Source organism: Lactuca sativa, chromosome 5, assembly GCF_002870075.4.
Source record: "Lactuca sativa cultivar Salinas chromosome 5, Lsat_Salinas_v11, whole genome shotgun sequence".
Classification (NCBI taxonomy): domain Eukaryota; kingdom Viridiplantae; phylum Streptophyta; class Magnoliopsida; order Asterales; family Asteraceae; genus Lactuca; species Lactuca sativa.
This window is the reverse complement of record NC_056627.2, coordinates 30,004,396-30,024,002: the sequence shown is the minus strand read 5'-3', so window position 1 is coordinate 30,024,002 and position 19,607 is coordinate 30,004,396.

The window sequence follows — 19,607 nt, the reverse complement described above, 5'->3', positions numbered from 1 at the left end:
GGTGCAGTGGGAGCATCGGAGGGGATCCGAGTGGACGTGGGAGCTGGAAGCGGAAATGCGCGAGCATTACCCGACATTGTTTTCTTCATCGGACTTCGAGGATGAAGTCTAGTTCAAATGGGGGAGAATTGTAACACCCCGATCCTCAGGTATTTATTTATTAAGAATTTCTGGATAGAAGCTCTACTCGACGAGTTGGTCGACCTACTCGTCGAGTAGCAGCGGGGTAAGAACCCGTGTTTATTGACCAACTCGGTGAGTCAACTATTGGGACTCGGCAAGTAGGAGCTGGCAGATGAAACTCTAAATCCCGGGGTTTGCACCCCTATTTAAAGGAGCCTCAGCCTCCTTTAGGCTTCCTTACAGTCTTTGAGAGCCCTTATAAACCCGAATTCGTGTGTGTGTGTGCCTTGGAGTGGTTTTGAAGCTTGGAAGAGAGGATTTTGGAGGAAGGGAGTTAAGAGTGCAAAAGAAATTGAAGCAAGAAAGGAGGAAGAAACGGGTTTTACCTCAGCTAGCATCTTTTGAAGGTATCAAAGTGCCATTCTTACTTCCTTTTCTTTCCTCTTGTTGAGTTCTAGGGCTTTTTATGGATTTTCAAGTTGGGATGTTGAGCAATAGGCTAGATCTGAAGTTGTAACTTTAGATCTGGACCCTCCTTGGGTGCTAGAGTCATAAAGTTGTTGTATTGGTTGTAGATGAAGTCCCTCTTGGACTAGAAGCTCCATTAAGAACTTAAAATAGACATTTGGAGCCTTTATAACCATGCATGTACGTAAAGTTTGCAACTTTACGTGGTAAGTATGCCCTAGAAGCTTGGATCCATAATTTGGAGCCGCTGCATGGCTCAAAACAAGTCTATATGGAGAGAGGACTGGATGGAATTGGCGAGTCGCAAGGATGACTCGACGAGTCACATGAAGATGGTCATTGAACTCGGCGAGTTGGATGAACAACTTGGCGAGCCTGATGAAGATCACCATAAAACTCGATGAGTTGAAGAACAACTCGGCGAGTCGGATGGTTTTTCCTTTGATTAGGCATGCGTGTGTACCCGTCGAGTTGCAAGGAGGAAACTCAACAGGTGGCCCTTAAGGATTTATCAGGATTCGAAGGAACTCAACGAGTCACTCCGATGACTCGGGGAGTTGGAATGTGCTCCATGGACTCGGCGAGTGGTCGAGTGCACTCGGCGAGTTGAGGTCAACATGGACTATTGACCTTGACAGAGGACTCTGACCTCGATCAGGAATTACTAAGTGATTATGGGGTGTCTCATAAGAGTAAAAACTTATGATTATATTGTGCTATGGTTATAGGTTGTGGAGCCAGTGTCAAGTGATCCGATAGTTGGAGTTTGCATTTCTATCGACATCTGCGAGGTGAGTTATCCTCACTATATCGATAGGGTCTACGGCACCAAGTCCGGCCCTTTATGATTTACATCCTAGGTTAGGATGGTTGCTTTGTTATTGCCATGTTAGATTTCATCCTGGTTTAGGATGGGTGTTATGTTATTGCCTTGCTAGAATTTATCCTGTTTAGGATGGTTGTTATACTAGAGATCGGTAGTTATGGTATGCTGCATAAGATTCTAATCTATTTGATCGGAATCAGGATAAATAGTATGTTATGCTTTTATGATCCGTGAGGATTGGTATGTTAGTGACGTGTTAGGTCGATACTCTAGCTATGAGTGAAACTCTATGATTGATGGTCAAGGAGATAGATATGTTTGCTATGTGTACATGCCAATATATGATAGTATGCGTACATGGTTAGTTGCTTGTTAGTCAGGTTGAGGCGGTCCTGCTTTGTGCTGAAGGCCAACACACCCTCTGAGCGGTCTGGGGAGACTGTAGGCCGACGCGGCGGACCAGTCATGCCGAAGGCTCGGGATAGATTCAGATAGACTGTAGGCCCAGTAGGGCGGACCAGTCCGGCCGATGGCCCAGTATGTATGTTGTTTGATTGATCGTTATGTTTATGGTTTCTGCCAGTGTGGTATTGGTATTTTGGGGGTAGCTCACTAAGCCCTCAGGCTTACAATTTTCAGTTTATTGTTTCAGGTACTTCAGGAGAGCGACGGAAGGCGAAGGCGTGGCCATACCGCTCCTCATCCTCATGATCTATTTTGGGACACTCTGATGATAAATGAATTGGAAGTGTTTTGTAAAAACAATCACTATTTGACTCTTTTGTTAGTACTAAAAGTTTAAATTTGGCGTAAATTTTTTGGGTGTTACATCAGTCACAAAACTTGAAGGGCACAATCGAGATTGAAACATGCCATTGAAAAGTTCAATGAATCTCAAAAGAATCTAGGAATTTCAAATCCAATTAAAACCTAATAATTCATTTCGTTTTTCATGGTTGAAATTGGTGAATCGTCATTCACCTACCTTTCAAATATGTTATTACTTAGATTATGACATCCCTCTTCTAATTATAATATATTGTGATTGGATCCTAGCCTTAATATTTCATATTAGGTGTTATATTAAGGATTATGAATCAACTAACTTGATTATCTCCCATTATAGATGTCTGGTTCAGACAACTATGATCTTCCCAAATCTCTTGGAACAAGCTTTCCTCTTAAAGATGATGTCCCTCAACATCATGCTTCTCTTCCTCCACCTACCCTATTTATTCTCCCTAACCCACAAGTTTAAGGCAACTCAAGCCCTATTGGAAAGCAAGATCTATGTGTGATCACATCTTGGTGGTGAAGTCACATATTGACAAGCCGAGAGAGTTGGGTGTCAAAGTCTTGTGAAAGTTGGATGTTCAATCACTTTCTTGGTAACATAGTGAGTCCCTTTGGGACTACTATGAGACAGACTATGACATGACCCTTAATGATCTTATCTATTTGCTTGATGCTGCGGAATCATCGATGATTTGGAACACTACTAAAGCAAATTTTATTAGAAGATCAACTTCCCAACCCTTAAATGGACATTGACAATGGTAGTATTGGATATCTAGAAAAGGATTTCTCTTCCCAATGGAAAGGGATCGGCCATAGTCAATTCGGTTGACCAAATGGTAAAGAGAAAGGCTAAGTCTGAGATAGTCTCATGTGCCATTACCAAAGGGTCCATATGTTTTATTGCCAAAGGGAGGGACACTGATTGCGAAGCTGCCATATTTACCTGAAAGATCATAAGATTGATCAAGTCAAGAAGTTTGACTCTACTTCAGTTAAAGTCCACTGTCTAACTCTATTAAGTTCGTATTTGGAGATTCTTATTACATAATGTGAATTGGTCACATGTTGATGTTTTTAAGAATCAAAGAAGAGATAGGAAGCCTAAAGGAAGTATATGTTGATTCTGATTGCGAAAATGGGTTTCGATCGCATGGTTCGGTGATCAGAATTTTGTGTTGTTGCTTGAGAGTTATGATATATTACTTAGGAATAGATAACAACAAGGTTTTCATATGGATTGTAAGGATAAGTTTTCCGCAAAGTTTTTAAAATAAAAAAAGGTTTTAATTTTATTTATTTTAAAAATATCCTTACAATGGAATTTGTGAAAAATTGTTGCTTATATGTTTCCAGTAATAGCAATAATGGAAAGTGGATTTGATTCTTTTGTTTGTGGTAGTGTCAAAATTTACCAAATGTGGAAAGGTTCTCATCACCCAAGTTTCAATTGGACTGAAACTTGGAATCATACAAGCTGTATCATATGACGGATGAGAATTTTCATCTTTGGAAAATTAAGACTAATTCCTTATGTGAACAAGGATAGGACTAAAGGGATGGGGTACACTAGGTGTGCGCTGGTCAAGGTCCACCACAAAGATCGATTCGTCATGTTTTACTAAATTTTAGTAAGTATGGTTATACTTGCAAGTTTAAGTATAATTCTGTAATATTGAAAAGGTTTTTATGTATGGCAGAACGGATGAGAAGAATCAAATTTGGCAGAGAGATAAAAGTTTCTTGAATCTGAAAAGATGGGAGAGTACTTTAGTATCATGTTTTATGATCATCTTAATGATTTTGAAACCATATCACAATTTGATCCTCTAAGGACATCTTAGTGTATTCTTATGGCTGAGAAGAGGAGTCATGAATTGTTGGAATGGTTAAAATAAAGAAGATGAATCATACTTCGTTCCAAAACAATTCTTAGAGTTATACTCCAGGATTGTAACATTGAGTGACATAAAGTAAGGTTTAAAACACTTATCAAATGTAGTGTAAAATGTTTTCTACTCTTGTATATTTGAAATTGGGAAGTTGTGATGTCTTGGATGAGACAAAGACCAACTAAGACCAATTGTATGAAATGTTAGTATTGATAAGAATCCGAACTACCCCTTTAATATTTGTTTTGTCAAGGAATGGTTCTTGACTAGGGAAACTTATATGTCAAGAGGACAGTGGGAGCCTTAAAGATCCTGAAAGAATTTCAAGATTTAATCAAGTGTAAAACCTCTATTCTATCACTAACACATGACTTGAGGTTTGTAACCTATCATGTTGATACAATGCTTGTGCCAATTAAGTTGAGTATGCATATGAGTTCTGTTAGTTCAAAATTGTGAGCATAACAGCTTGGAAGCATTAGTGGGCCTTGTGCTACCAGGTGACAAGAAATTAAGATTTAACAAGTTCAATCCATGTAAGGCTGAATTTGTCACTAACCTTGTCTTGTGATTATGGTTTTGACAAATTCACATGGATAGGAACTCATACACCATAAAATCTAAGTGTCATAAGGTTTATCTCCGATTCATGAGAATGATGGTGAGGAAACGCTTTCACTAAGTAGATTTTAAATAGATAGCAATTGTGTTATTTGCATTTTCAAAAGTAGTTAGTGGAGTGTGTGTGGTTAACCGGCACACTAACATGGACTTGTGAGAAATGGCAAAGGTCTAAACAATTGAGACTATGATTACGGAATCCCTTTTCATAGTTCTTGAAATTGTTTAGACACACATGTGAGCTATCTACGGAAGGGTGTATGAATCTAAATTTTAGAAGTCCAACCAATTTCTGAATACATGTCAAAGCTAGTGGGAGCATAAGTGTTATGCTAATAATCATCATGTTAGTGGGAGCATGATAATTATGATTATTAATATTGAAAGCTAGCAATGTTAATTATAGAAAAACAAAAGTTTCAATTTGTGAAGTTGTAGGGGTTGAAAATTTGTTTCGCTATAATTAAGGGAGAGGAAATTATACTTCAATTCAATTCTAAAAGCTTAGATTGAGATTTTAATCATCTTTAGACAAGGATATATATATATATATATATATATATATATATATATATATATATATATATATATATATATATATATATATATATATATATGTATTTTATGTTGGAATGGTTCAACTTAAAGAAATTCTATATATATATTGCGTTATCAAAATTATATTATGATTATGGCATCCCTCTTCATAGTTAAATTTTGAAAACATGCCAAATAAAAAATATTGTAGCAAAAGACTGGTCTTATCATGTCTTTATGTGAGACATCATTAATCGTGTCCCATATGCTTCGGATATAGGATCGATTTCATGTTCTGTAATATTCATCCTTTCTAAATTTTCCAAATGCTCAAGGCATTGAGAAGGGAAAAGTCTATAATTGGATATGACTAAAGTGATTAAGCAATTGTCGAGGATAATTTGAGGTTTGCCAAATATTGGTTGCTCAGGGACATTTGGAAGTATAGTGTTAGTTTTGGCAGGACCATATTGACATTTTCTGAAAAGAGGCAACTCTTTTTCAGAAGTGATAGTCAAAATGGGACTATGGAAATGTCTCCATAGGTGGAAGTTATTCAATCTGTGTAAGATTAGAAAACCTTAATGCAGGAAGGATGTTCAAAGCAATGTACTTTGAATATGAGACTTTGTTTCCATAGAGTTGATCTTCTTTGGAATACTCTGTAATGACTGGTGACAAGGTTTTGGTGACTTTATGCATAATCATTACAAGAGGAACATTGCATAAAAGTTTAAAATCTAACAGATTTTTGGTAAATGGTAGGAATTACGAATTCTTATATTTACATTAAGGATTTGGGATTGTGAAATGAACATCATTGGCATCATGTTCAATTGATCTATTTCACAAAGTTAGGATCATAGACAAACATAGTTTGCATACATGGAGTATTGTATAACCATTTTTTAGAAAACAAAGTGTACATGCTAGTAGCATGGGACAACTGTTGTTTTATTCAAGTATTAAGTTGATTATTTGAAACATTATACAATGAATAATGTGTAATCAATATGGTGATAAATAAAAGGTGGTTTTATTTATATTCAAAAGGGTTCTAAGACCATATTGGATTCGATTATTATTGTGTTTCACTTTACATGTTTTGACTTCCAGAATAGCTAGGTTATTTTTTCGAATGACTAAGTTATTTAAACACTCCACAATCGTTCATATGTTGGAAGTAGGTATGAATTAAGACTGTCATGAATCGAGGTTGTAGATGACTAAATATGTTTAGAAATAGAAATGGTTGCTACAACATTCATGAGTGCTCATAAGTTATGAGTATTGGAATTAACCCACACTCACTTGTATCACTCATGGAATTTATCTCGAGTGATCGTGAGACGGTAATATCATATAAGTCTTCAAACCTAGAGATATGAGTTGTTGCCTATGAGTTGGTTGTGCATTGATTGCACGAAAACGCATCAGTAACTTGATGTTATAAAACGTGCCTTTGTGTACAATTCAACAAGTAGTAGAACAAGCATATGAGTCGAAGTTTATCTGTTCCTTCTAGAAATAGAAGCGATATCTGGGCCCCTCGATGATTTTTTTGACCCATGTACCGGGCCTGGTCAGAACCTAATTGATGTGTTCAATTTAGTTCTTTGTCAAAAAAATCGGAAATCTGGAAACAAACTGCTGGACAATAAGTACGACGTTGTTCCATGTATATGTCCGGCTGATTTCATGAGAACAAAGAATTATATGATCACTTATCTAAAATGGTGCTTCATAGTTCAACAGAGTTTTCGAGAGCTACAATTGCTGGTTGGTTCCTGAAGTAATATACGCAAATACAGTTATTAGACTTGTCCAAGTGGTAGACTGTTGGATAAGGTGTCTAAGTCCACAACTTATTTGGTATATACTTGACCCGACCCGGCATGGTCCATTTGGGTTGCACTTCACCTGAGCAGTTTATATGGATAATCTTATGAGAATAGTATGTTTATGATTTATTAATATATTATAAGTTATAATATATTAATATGAAGTCATGATATTTAATTAGTTTTAGTCTTAAATTAATTATGAATTAATTTAATGATTAAAAGGAAGACTAATTAAACATGGGCTATTGCATTTTATATAATGTGGGCTTAAACTCATTAGGAATGGGCTAAGCATGCATGGGGGTCCATGGATGATCCATGGAGCTTTTAACCTATGGATCCTTGCAAAGGAAAAGACATGGGTTATTAGGGTTTACCCTAATCCTCCACACTATATAAAGATGCACATATTGTTGGGTGTTGAGCATTCTAACACTCCTATGGTGTACATGCAACCCTATAAACCTTCGATCTATGTTTTCTCTATTATACATGCAAATAAGAACTTTCCAAGGCTTTAATCCTAACTAGCATATTATGAAACACCTATACTACAAAGTACTAGTTAGATGACATACCTTTTGATGTAGCTTGATGTCTTCAAGCTTTAAGAGCTTAGCCCCAATAGTGTGGAAGCCTCAAGTGGAATCACAAATCACCAAAACACCTTGGAAGACTTTAGAGAATATGTAACCACACTAGTGCCAATTTCACCAACCAATGGCATCTTTATATAGTATGAAGACTACGGTTAAACTCATGACTTTTTATTTCATATGATCCATGGGTTAAACACTCAATGGACTATCCATGAAAGCTTAGCCCAACCTAAATGAACTTGGCCCATTCCATATATATAAGAGTCCATATTTAATTAGTTCATTTTGATCACTTAATTCATTCTAAATTAAGTCTAGATCAATACTAATTAAATAATATGATTCCATATTAATATATTAGAACTTATAATATATTAATATAAATCATAAATATACTATTCTCAAAAGACTATCCATATAAATTGTGTCGGTGAAGTGCAACCCAAATGCACCATGCCGGGTCGGGTCAAGTACATACCAAATATAGTTATGGACTTAGACATTAATCCAATAGTCTCCCACTTGGATAAGTCTAAAACTATTATTGCGTATGACTTCAAAACCTAACTGGCAATCTTAGCTCTTAAAGCCACTGTCGAATGCTGACCTTGTAAATGACTTGTCCATTAGATAAGGGATCATATATTCCTCCATTCTAGATATCATATGGACTGAGACATGGATTGTAATCATTCTCTCTGTCCATTTGTTGTTTCCCGATTTCCGATTCATGACGACTGACTGATTGAACAAATCAAATCAGTCCCGACTTGGCCAAGCACTCACATGTGTCATCATTAAATTATCGAGGGGCCCATAGATATCGCTTTTATCCTGAAGGTAAAAGGAATGGATAAACTTCAACTCATATGGCTTGTTCTACTACTTATTGAATCATACACAAAGGCATGTTTTATAACATCGAGTTACCGAATGCGGTTTCGTGCAATCAATGTACAACCAACTCGTAGTAACAACTCATATCTCTAGGTTTAAAGAATATAAGATATTATCGTCTCATGATCACTCATGATAAAATCCATGAAGTGATTCAAATGAGCGTGGGTTGAATCCAACACTCAGAACTTATGAGTACTCTTGAGTGTTGTAGCACAAGTTTGTCCACCAACTTGGACCTCTACAAACCAACCCATGACAGTCTTGATTCATATCTACTTCCAACATATGACCGACTGTGGATGGCTTGAATAACTTAGTTATTCCAGAAGAATAACCTAGTTATTATGGAAGTCAAAACTTGCAAAGTGAAACACAAGAATAAATGAATCTAATATGGTATGAAACCCTATGAATATAAATAAAACACTTTCTATTTATCACCATACTGGTTACTCATTATTCATTGTTTCGGTTTTATCAACTTTTACTTGAATTAAAAAACACTAGGTGTCCCATGCTCCAAGCATGTACACTATGTTTCTAAACAATAGCTTTTCCATACACCAAGTATGAAATCTATGTTTGTCTAAGATCCTTTTCTTTGGGAACTAGATCAATTGAACATAATTTCAATGATTCTTTTTTCACACTCCCAAATCCTTATCGTAAATGTAGGAATTCCAGATCCCGATCATTTATAGAAATCTATTTAGATTTTAAACTTAAATGCACAGACCCTCTTGTAATGAATTTGAACAAAGTCACAAAAAGTTGTCAACAACCATTACAGGGTATTCCAATGAAGACCTACTCCATGGACACAAAGCCTTATGTTCAAAGTATGCATTGCTTTGAACATGCTTCTTGCACTAAGTTTTTTCTAATCTTACACAGATTGCTTCTATCTATGGAGACAACTCTATATTTCCATTGTGACAACCACTTCTGAACAAGAGTTGCCTCTTTTCAGACTATGTCAATATAGTCCTTCCAAAGTCAACACTATACTTCCAACTGTCCTTGAGCAACCAATCATTGGCAAACCTTAGATTGTCCTCGACAATTGCTTAATCACTTTAGTCATATCCAATTCTAGACATTTTCCTCCTTAATGCCCTAAGGAATTTGGAAATTTCAGAAAGGATAAATATTATAGCACATGTAATCGATCTTGTACCCAAAGTAAATGGGACACGATTCATGATGTTTCACATAAAGACATGGTTCTAAACTAGTCTTTTGCCATAATAATTTCTATTTGCCATAACCGAATTTTGAGAACACAATATATAGAATTTCCTTAAGTTGAGCCAATCCAACATGAAATTCATATACATATTCTTGATTAAAATGATTAAAATCTCAATCTAATCCTTCTAGAATTGAAATGAAGTATAATTTCCTCTCCCTTAATTATAGCAAAACAACTTTTTCAACCCCTGCAACCTCACGAATTGAAACTTTTGTTTTCTATAATTAACATTGCTAGCTTGAAATTCTTATCATAATTATCATGCTCCCACTAACATGATGATTATTAGCATAACACTTATGCTCCCACTAGGTTTGACATGTATCCAGACATTACAGGACTTCTAGAAGTCAATACTTTATTGACTTTCTTACCAGAGTTTAGATTTTTGATACTAGATTGCTTTGATAAGACTTTATCAAAATCATACACCTCTTTTAGATAGCTCACAGGTGTTTCTAAGCAATTATGAAGAGGGATGCTGTAATCATAATGTTTAGACCTTTTGTCATTCCCACAATTGCTATCAACTCAAAATCTACTTAGTGAAAGAGTTTCCTTACCATCATTTTCATGAATCGAAGAGAAACCTTATGACACTTAGATTTTATGGTGTAAGTGTTCCTATCCATGTGAATCTGTCAAAAACATAACCACAGGACTAGGTTAGTGACAAATCCTAACTCATATGGATTGAACTTGTGCAATCTTAACTTCTTGCCACCTAGCAGCTTAAGGGCCTGCCATTGCTTCCAAGTAATTATACAAACAATTGAGAACATGTAGAACTCAAATGTATAGCCAACTTAACTGGAATGGGCATAAAAATGTGAACACGATAGGTTATAAACCTCTAGTAGTGTGCTAGTGATGAAATACAGGTTTTTGTTCTTAATTACTTCTTAAAACCCTTTCAGGATCTTTTAGACTCCCACTGTCTCCTTAACATATAAGACTTTCTTGCCAAATATCCAAGAGATAGTGTGGATTCTAATCAAGACAAACACTTAACACAATTGGCCTTAGTTGGTCTTTGTTTTATTCAAAACATCACAACTTACCAATTTCAAATGTACAAGAGTAGAAAACTTTTACTATTACATTTGATGATTGTTTTAAACCTTTCTTTAAGATATGTCACTCAACTTATAGTCTTGGAGTATGACTCTAAGACTTGTTTTGGAACGAAGTATGACTCATCTTTTTGATTTGACCACTTCAACAATTCATAGATCCTCTTCTTAGCTATCAGAATGCACTTAGAGGATGAATTGCGATAAGGTCTCTTAATCATTAAGATGATCATATGACATGATACTAAACTACTCTCCCATATTTTCAGATTTGAGAAACTTTTATCCTTCTGCCTAATTTGATTCTTCTTATTTGCTCTGCCATACATTGGAACCTTTTCCAATGTCTCAGAATTACAGTTAAGCTTGTAAGTATAATCATATTTACTGAACCTCAGCAAATCATGACGAATAGTCTTATTCATCTTTTGTGGTGGACTTTGACAAGTGCACAAGAAAGTGTACTTCATCCCTTAGTCCTTTTCTTGAGTCACATATACATGTGACCATGGAACTAGTCTTAATTTTCCAAAGTTGAAAATTCTCACACATCACACTCTACACCTTGTATGATTCCAAGTTTCGGTCCAATTGAAACTTGGGTGATGAGAATATTTCCTTATTTGGTAAATTTAGACACTACCACAAATGATAGAATCAAATCTATTTTCCAATATTGCTATAAACATATAAACATCAAGTTTTCATGAATGCCATTGTAAGGAGATAAAAATAAAGTAAAATAAACTTTTATTTATTTTAAAATGCGGAAAAACCTTTTTCCTTACAATGTAACTTGAAATGAAAATTATGTCATTACATGTTTCCTAGAAATCTATGATAACTCCTAAGAAGTAGCTCAAGAATCTGATCTTCAACCAAGCGATACAAATCCATCTTCGCGGTCAGATTCAGCATACTCTTTCTTTAAGTTTCCTTCATTTTTTCCTTTGATTCTTAAAAAATCAACATGTGACCCAGTCACATCATGTAATAAGAATCTCATAATAGAAACTTAACAGAGTTTGATAGTGGACTTTACCTGAAGTAGAGTCAAACTTATTGACTTTAACAGCCTTATGATCTTTCAGGTAAATTTGGCAGCTTCGCAACCAATGCCCCTTCCTTTGGCAATTCAACATATGGATGCTTTGGTAATGGAACATGGGACTATCACAGACATAGCCTTTCTCTTTACCATTTGGTCAACCGATTTGACTATGGTTGATCCCTTTCCACTAGGAAGAGAGAGCTTTACTAGATATCTAATGTCATCATTGTCAATGTCCATAAAGTTTTAGGAAGTTGATCTCAGCAAATAGATAAGATCATTAAGGGTCTTGTCATAGTCTATTTCATAGGAATCCCAAAAGAAATCACTATGTGACTTAGAAAGTGATTGAGCATCAACTTCCTTTAGACTTTGACACCCAACTCTCTCGGCTTGTCAATATGTGACTACGTCTCCAAGATGTGATCACACATAGACCTTTGCTTTCCAATAGGGCTTGAGTGACCTTGAACTTGTGGGATAGTGAGAATAATTGGATGAGGTGGAGGAACTGATGTTCCAAGAGATTTGGGAGTATAAGGTTACTACCTATAAAGTGGCAGTTTAATGGGTGTCCACTCTCACCCACCTTATAGACCGGCTTCGTGAATGAGGCCTACTAACGGTAAGACTGACTTGCTCTTATACATATATATATATATATATATATATATATATATATATATATATATATATATATATATATATATATATATATACATATATATATATACATATATATATATACATATATATATACATATATATATATATATATATATATATATATATATTATTAACTTATAATATTATAAAGTATAAGGGTTGAATTTTAACTTTTAAAATTCTAAGGGCTAAACTTGGAATTAAAGTATTCATAAGAGAAAACTTTTCAAATTCCAAAACTTGAGGGCAAGTTTTCTAACTTTCAAAACTTTTCTATTACGTAACTTATGTGTTTAAAGTAGTTTTAATTAAAAAACTATTCAAGTTCCATAACTTGAGGACAAGTTATGGAAGACTTTAAACTAATAAAAGAATTAACTTTTCTTTATTTTATAACTTATGAAATTAATTTAGGTTACACATTTTATTACTTAATGAAATGACTCTTGAACTTCCATAACATGAGGACAAGGTATGGAGTCATAAAACCATTCAATGAGACAAGACTCTTCATTTTTGTAACCATTTCCAACTTTTATGAGTTTTATGAAACTTAAATGTGACCTTTCATGTAACTTGAGGACAAGTTACACAAACACATGTTAGAGTCATATCTTAGATTAAAACGGATTGAAAAACACATGATCAATTAATTTTTCTATTAATCTAAGCCACTCATAAGAACAAGATAATTCAAATCAAACTTTTTCATGTAATTAGCCTAATCACTAAACTAATACAAAACATGAATCTATTGAAAATTATCTTTCAAAATTGGATTAGCATGAACATTACCACATCAAAAACAAGTTTATAAGTCCAAAAACAAGTTAGGGTAATATTCCTAGTCCAATTCCAGCCATAACAGTCGAATTTATGTTGTATGGGGTCCAACTCGTCGAGTGTATGAACCAACTCGGCAAGTTGGATCATTTTGATCACTTTTTAGGCATGGACTCGCCGATTTAGATACCCAGACAGCAAAAACTTCGATTTTTAAGCAGTTTTGCAAGGATAACAAGAAAACAAGCCTAGTCTCTGATACCACTGTTGGGTTTTGAGCATTCTAACACTCATATGGTGTACATGCAACCCTATAAACCTTGGATCTATGCTTTCTCTATTATACAAGCAAATAAGAACTTTCCAAGGCTTTAATCCTAAATAGCATATTATGAAGCTCTTATACTACAAAGTACTAGTTAGATGACATACCTTTTGATGTAGCTTGATGTCTTCAAGCTTTAAGAGCTTAGCCCCAATAGTGTGGAAGCCTCAAGTGGAATTACAAATCACCAAAACACCTTGGAAGACTTTAGAGAATATGGATACTTGGTTCTCTCTAGTGAAATCGGCTAGCCCTTTTAGTGTAACCACACTAGTGCCAATTTCACCAACCAATGACATCTTTATATAGTATGGAGACTACGGTTAAACTCATGACTTTTCATTTCATATGATCCATGGGTTAAACACTCCATGGACTATCCATGAAAGCTTAGCCCAACCTAAATGAACTTGGCCCATTCCATATATATAAGAGTCCATATTTAATTAGTTCATTTTGATCACTTAATTCATTCTAAATTAAGTCTAGATTAATACTAATTAAATAATATGATTCCATATTAATATATTAGAACTTATAATATATTAATATAAATCATAAATATACTATTCTCAAAAGACTATCCATATAAATTGTGTCGGTGAAGTGCATCCCAAATGGACCATGCCGGGTTGGGTCAAGTACATACCAAATATAGTTATGGACTTAGACATTAATCAAACACATATTGCAAGAAATGGCAACTAGTTGTGTGAGACTTCGTGGTGGCCGATTTCTACATAACATATTATTCTTTCATAAGTTTTCCAAGTTTGTGGTGATTTGGTGATTCCACTTGAGGCATTCACATTATTGGTGCTAGGCTCTCAAACTCCAAGCAAGCAATCAAAATCAAAAGGTATGTCTTTCTACTAGTAGTTTTATGATTCAAGATCCTCATGTTATGCTAGTTAGGAAGTAACCTGGGAACTCATTATTTACATGTATTTAGAGAAAACATAGATCCAAGGTTATTATGGTTGCATGTACACCTTAGGAATGTTAGAATGCTCAAAACCCAACATGAACAACCTGAATTAAATGACGAACATTCAGAGGAAGGAAATTATAGCCGCACTGTCAGTCAAGCAGAACCCACAGTGGCTGAAAGGAATGACCCAGAGAAGGAAATCAACATAGATAGACATATGTTCAAGAATTTCTTGGGTGCCAAACAACCAATTATTTCCGAAAGCCCAACGCCTATAGAGATTATGGGCTGGATCTCCGAAATGAAGATGGTATTTGAAAGCTGCAACTATAGTAACTAGCAGAAAACTGTTTCTGTGGTTTAACAACTAAAGAGTGGAGTTTTAAGCTGGTGGAAGCTATTGGCAGACACGATACCACGTGGAGAAGCTCTGAAATTGTCATGGGAATCATTCTTAGAGCGGTTGAAAATGCAGTACTGCGCCGAAATAGATCTGATAGATCTAAAAAATGAGTTTCAGAACTTAAAAAAAGGGAAATTGAGCATTGATGACTATGCTACTACATTTGCCAAAAAGATGACGTTATTTCCTTACCTAGTGTCGACTGAACTCGCCAAGATTGAAAAATTTGCTAATGGATTGCCATCAGACTTTGGTTGAATAGTCAAAATGGAGAGCACGTTGAAGGCATCCATTAGAGCAACCAAGAATGTTGAGACCCAGTTAAAGGAAAAGGGTTTGGAAAGGGAAGAGGTTGGTGAGAAAGGGAACTTTGATGGATCTTCAAGATCCAACAAGAAAAGTTAATTATTGATGTCTGGTTTGAGAGGAAGAGGAGGCGAAGCAAAATGGTGTTACAAGTGTAAGAAGAAACATGTTGGGAAATGTGGCGAGGAGGTCACTTGTTTTAAATGTTGAAAGCCTGGGCACTATGCCAATGAATGCACCTTCAATAAGAAAGATTGTTATGGGTGCAATGAAGAGGGGCACATTGTGGGGGACTACCTGAAGAAAAATGAAGGAGCTTATGATACAACTTCAAAAATGAAGGAACAAGACCAATAGATAAATCACCATACCAATTAGCACCAACAAAAATAAAGGAGCTTATGACACAACTTCAGGAGTTGTTAGACAACGGTTTCATTAGACCAAGTTCATCACCTTGGGAAGCTTCAGTGTTATTCATAAAGAAGAAAGATGGAAGCATGAGGATGTGAATAGACTATAGAGAGCTCAACAAGGAAAAAATAAAGAACAAGTACCCATTTCCAAGGATTTATGACGTGTTTGATCAGCTACAAGGTTCGATCTATTTCTCCAAGATCAATCTTAGGTCAGGTTATCATCAGCTGAAGGTGAGAGAGCAGGATATTGATAAAACTGCATTTAGAATGAGGGATGGACACTATGAGTTCTTGGTTATGTCGTTTGGACTAATTAATGCTCCAGCAACATTCATAGATTTGATGAACAGGGTTTGTAAACCATTCCTCGATAAATTTGTGATAGTGTTCATAGATGACATTATGATTTACTCAAAGAGCCAGCAAGAGCATGGCAAGCATCTACAAGAAGTGTTAGAAGTTTTGAAGAAGAAGAAGTTGTATGCAAAGTTCTCCAAATGTGATTTATGGATTCGAGAAGTCCAATTTTTGGATCATGTGGTCAACCAAGAAGGGATCATGGTTGACCCAGCTAAGGTTGAAGTTATAATGAAGTAGGAACAACAAAAGAGTCCCATGGAGATCCGAAGCTTTCTTGGATTAGTCGGATATTATTGAAGATTTATCTAACGCTTTTCTTCGATAGCTGCTCCATTGACAACTTTGACCCACAATGGAGCTACTTATACTTAGATTAAGAAGCATAAGGAAGCATTCGAGAAGCTAAAGAAGAAGTTGTGTGAAGCACCAATTCTTTCTTTACCTAATGGAGTTGAAGACTTCGTAGTTTATAGCAATGCATCTGGGGTCGGATTAGGTTGTGTTCTGACCCAAAGGGATAAGGTGATAGCATATGCATCGAGACAATTGAAAGAACATGAAGAGAACTACCCCACTCATGATCTGGAGTTGGTAGCGGTAGTATTCACAATAAAGATATGGAGGCATTATCTTTATGGCACAAAGTGCAAACTTTTCACTAATCATAAGAGTCTTCAATATCTCTTTAATTAGAAGGAATTGAACATGAGACAACAACGCTGACTAGAGTTGCTTAAGGATTACGACTATGAAATACTTTACCACCCTGGTAAAGAAAATGTTGTAGCTGATGCTTTAAGCCGAAAAGTGAGCCTTAAAAAGAAAAGTCCCAGAGCATTAAGAATCGAAGTTGTCTCAACGATTGTGGAAAGCATCAAGAAAGCTCAGCAAGAAGCTTTAGAGATAAATGACTGAAAGGAAGACCGTTTGGGAAAAACGTTAGTGTTCGGTACAAACGGTCAAGGACTGAAGGTATTCCAAGATAAGATTTGAGTACCTAATATGGGAGGAATAAGGGATCGTCTGATGGAAGAAGCTCACAAGACCATGTACTCGATTCATCCTGGAAACATGAAAATGTATAAGGATCTAAAACACTACTACTGGTGGCCAACGATAAAGTTCGGTGTTGCAAAGTATGTGGCCGAGTGTGTGACATGTGCGAGGGTTTAGGCACAACATCAAAAACCGTATGGGAGTTTAGAACCTTTACCTGTACCTATGTGAAAATGGGAAGACATCACCATGGATTTTGTGACTAAACTGTCCAGAATGAAGAGCGGTCATGACATGGTTTGGGTGGTTGTTGATCGGTTCAAAAAAAGTGTACATTTTATAGCAGCTAATGAGAAATGGTCGATGGACAAGCTCGCAAATGCTTATGTGAAGGAGGTAGTAATACTTTATGGTGTTCCTTTAACAATTGTATTAGATTGTGATAGTCATTTCATGTCAAGGTTTTGGAGGAGTCCACGAGAGGAATTAGGTACGAAGTTATGCCTGAGTATAGCCTACCATCCGCAGACCGATGGTTAGAGAGAACGAACGATTCAAAATTTGGAGGATATGCTAAGAGCATGTACCCTAGAATTCCAAGGTAATTGGGAGGAACATTTACCTCTGGTAGAATTTGATGGGTTTTGAGCATTCTAACACCCTAAGTGTACATGCAACCCTAGAAAACCATGGATCTATATTTGTCTAAACTACATGCAAAATATGATTTCCAAGGTTCATAATCCTATCTAGCATACATGGGGAACTTTTAATCTAAAAGATGGCTAGAATTACATACCTTGTAGTTGATTCCTTGAAAACCTTTGAGAGCCTAGCACCCCAAGTGTGATGCCTCAAATTCTTCACACAACACCAAATGCTTTGGAATAACTTTAGAGAATGTATAACACCAGTAAAATCGGCCTAGCCCTCTCTTATTCTTAGTGTAGCTGATTTTGGTGAATAATATTCCTTATATACTGTGTCACATCTAGGGTTACATAATGTAAACCCTAATGTGACATGACTCTTCATTTCCATGACCCATGGGTTTGTAACTCCCATGGAGCATCCAATGGGTTTAAACCAACTTGATAATCCATGGAGCCTTTTAGCCCACAATAAAAGTTATGGATGATTTACATAATCAACCAATATATTTAACTAGTTATCTTTTTGATCACTTATTTAATTCCAAATTAATTCTTGATTAATGCTAATTAAATAAAACTATTAATATATTAGAACTTATAATATATTAATAAACCACAAGTGTTATTTCTCTCAATTAGTCTATCCAAATGCATGATGCCATGCAACCCAAATGGACCATGTCGGGTTGGTTCAAGTACATACCAAATATAGTTATGGACTTAGACACCTTATCCAACAATCTCCCACTTTGATAAGTCTAATAACTATATCTGCAAGTATGAATTCAGGAACCCATCAACAATCGTAGCTGTTTTAAGGTCTCTCGGAACTGAGAAGATGATGATATGCCACTTAAGATAAGTGATCATATAATCCTCTGTTCAAGATATCAGCTGAACAAATACATGGAACAATGTCTTCCTTATTTTCCAGCAGTTTGTTTCCCGATTTCCGATTTGTTTGACAAAGAACTTAATTGAACTCGTCAACTTAGTTCTGACCGGGCCCGGTACATAGTTCAAAACAAAATCATCGAGGGGCCCAGGTATCGCTTTTAATCCAAGAAGGAATAGATAAACTTCGACTCATATGCTTATTCTACTACTTGTTGAATCACATACAAAGGTACGTTTTACAACATCGAGTTACCAATGCGGTTTCGTACAATCAATGCATAACCAACTCATAGGCAAAAAGCCATATCTCTTGGTTTGAAGAATTATATGATATTACCATCTCACGATCACTCGAGATAAATTCCATGAAGTGATACCAGTGAGCGTGGGTTGAGTCCAATGCTCAGAACTTATGAGCACTCATGAATGTTATAACCATGTCTAACAACTTAGACCTCTACAATCAACTCATCACAGTCTTGATTCATACCTACTTCCAACATATGACCCACTTTGGAGAATTCAAATAATATGATATACCAAACATAATTATTCTGGAAGTCAAAACATGCAAAAGAAATATAGTACACGATTGACAAAAGATAGCAACACTTTACTCATAAATAAACACAACTTTTATTCATCATCAAATGTCAATTACACTTTACAAATTTCAAAAAATATCTAACTACTAAAACTAATATCATCCTTCAGCCCTATGCTCCGAGCATGTTGTAGATGTTTAACCCGACTCAGTCCCTTCGTGTGGGGATCTGTTGGGTTCTCATCTGATGATACTCTATTTGCCACGAGTAGTCCTTCTTCTTTTTGATGTCTGATGAAATGGTATTTTCTGTCGATGTGTCTGGATCTCCCGTGATCCCTTG